General features: G+C 37.1%; 2 non-coding genes across 2 annotated transcripts; both read right to left on the minus strand.

The window, feature by feature from the left end:
* Positions 1–902: 902 nt before the first annotated feature.
* LOC136035894 (U1 spliceosomal RNA) lies at positions 903–1066 on the minus strand. The gene has a single exon (XR_010619543.1). It is a non-coding gene; the product is annotated as a U1 spliceosomal RNA (small nuclear RNA).
* A 173-nt stretch (positions 1067–1239) lies between these two features.
* Positions 1240–1440, minus strand: LOC136035918 (U2 spliceosomal RNA). The gene has a single exon (XR_010619565.1). It is a non-coding gene; the product is annotated as a U2 spliceosomal RNA (small nuclear RNA).
* Between the last annotated feature and the right edge of the window lie 224 nt (positions 1441–1664).

A 1664-nucleotide genomic window follows, 5' to 3' on the forward strand; every position in this document is an offset into this window, starting at 1 on the left:
TTCGTGGATAGAATAAACAAATGTCCTTGATACGTGATTGACAGAATCGTACTGGATTTGCTCTTTTTGGGGGAGTTGGGAGGAGGGGTTCAGTGATTTGGCGAGTTTGGTGCTTCTGGACGATGAAAATTGGTAGGCGTGTCAGGGAGCTTCACAATTTGACTTGATAAAGTCGTTTTCCCAGATTCGACCATCTGGGGGGCTAAAGGGAGAGGAAAAATGAGAAAAATTAGGTATTTATAACTTACGAGTGGGTGATCAGATCTTAATGAATTTTGAAATTTAGAAAGACATCGTGACTAAGAGTTCTTATTTTAAATCCTGACCGGCATTAAGTCTCCTTTTAAAATCAATCTATTGATTCATAGAATTTTGTTAGAGCTCATACCATATGATCTCTTGGCTCTTAGCTCTTCTCGCCTCGTCACAAGTGCCATATGAGCTGTTAGCTCTTGTTAAGAATAGCCTTTGTGACTTAATTTAAATTTCAGCTATTTGAATCGATTCCTAGTTCAATTTAAAAATCAGTATTTGATAATTACAGAGTATTTTCAAAAACAAAATACATCAGGAATTCAACCAGCTTAGGCAATTTAATTTAATTATGGTGACTGGTCATTGATACTATCATTTGCTGTAACACAAGACTAAAAAAAAAAATATGATTATTTAAAAGATGTTCTGGTGAAAATTACAGAGTCATTTTCTATACAGCATACGCTCAACTCTCTCCGTAATATTTCAAACATGTCAGCTTGTCAGGAACGAATTTTTTCAATAGGGCCAAACAATCAAATTTACTTTGTTCTTAACAACATCAGTTTGTATACTTTTTTCTTTCAACTCACAAAATTGTAACATAGTATTGGCCCAAAGGAAGAAACTTTTTTCAATCTGTGGACCAGGGGTCCGCGCAAAGGCAGATCCCCACTACCAAATATTACGCTGTTGAGTTACCCCCATTGGGGGTAATCACAGGGGTCAGCTAATACGAAGTGCAATGGAGAGGCATCATCCTGGGAGCACCTCCTTCATGATCAAGGAATCTCCCCAGCCAGGTAAGTATGAAATGTTCAAAATCTAACATTTTAGTAATATCTTTCGACACAAACCTTGTTGCTTGAATGCCACTCAGAAACTCTAATTTATTAAACAGGTGCAGTAACTACAGGTGGGGTATTTGAATAACGCATTACGCATATAATTTATTTGGATTCATGGATTTTGCTTTCCCCTCGTAGGGGGTGCGCCGATCCCGGAGGCACTGCAGTGCCGGGCCAAAGTGTGAAGGGAGCAGATTAAGCCACGATATCCCTCAGGTTTCCAAAAATTAGTTTAATATTCTGGATCCCATGTAGGGGCCGTATCAAATATTAAGCTGATGAACAGCTGAAGAACAGATACTACATTTTGGTTTCAGCTAAAAGGCCAAAAAAGGATAATTCAACAAGGATTGTCAAAGGGATTACAAGAATACGAGTTACAAAGTTTGTCGCTAAATTAGTTTCGGTTGCAATGGTCAAATAACATTTAATTAACTTGTCACTTTGTCTTTAGATTTTTATTTAACAGTATGAAACCTTTAAAATAATTTCCAAGTTTATCTGAAAGTTATAATGGTAAACGGAAAATATTCCAAGCAAGACTTGGACAAAATTGTCCCT

This window comes from Artemia franciscana, chromosome 14 (genome assembly GCF_032884065.1).
Source record: "Artemia franciscana chromosome 14, ASM3288406v1, whole genome shotgun sequence".
Lineage (NCBI taxonomy): Eukaryota > Metazoa > Arthropoda > Branchiopoda > Anostraca > Artemiidae > Artemia > Artemia franciscana.